Source organism: Acanthisitta chloris, unplaced genomic scaffold (assembly GCF_000695815.1).
Source record: "Acanthisitta chloris isolate BGI_N310 unplaced genomic scaffold, ASM69581v1 scaffold8067, whole genome shotgun sequence".
Lineage (NCBI taxonomy): Eukaryota > Metazoa > Chordata > Aves > Passeriformes > Acanthisittidae > Acanthisitta > Acanthisitta chloris.
Window position 1 is genome coordinate 2,068 of NW_008683119.1, and position 573 is coordinate 2,640.

The window sequence follows — 573 nt, forward strand, 5'->3', positions numbered from 1 at the left end:
AAATCTCTTTTTCATTAGGATGTGTCCAAAGAATACAGCAGGAAATAAGTTCCTATCATTGGCTTGATCTTCTGATGTTTTGTTTACTTCTTCCCTGCTCTCCTGGGACTTCATTCTTTGAACTTAGGTTTCCTTCTTTCCATCTCTCTTCCCTTCTCTCCTTGATGTGTTATTTTTTCCGAAGCTTTAGCCAAACTCCCATTATTTAATGCTTACAGCATGTAAACACTTTTTCTGCCGTGTCACACAGGCCTAGGGTGTCTTGTCTTGTAGTCACTTGTAACTTGGTATTTTGGTACTACACCAGAATTGTGAGTTCTTTAATAATCACTCAAAAGTTGCTCCTAGTGCTTTGTATTTTAAAAAGAAGTAAAAAACCCCTTGACATTCCACATCAATGTCACTCTGCTGACAGATGCCTCATGTATGACCTTTTGAGTTTGGCAGCAAACTGTTGAAAGTTGGCACCAGAGGTCTCTTGAAACAGAGTTCAAGGTATTCAAAATGATCTGAAAAATGTTTTCTTTCCAGGTGCATTTTATGGTTACTCAGTTAGAAAGATGAAATGGCCAT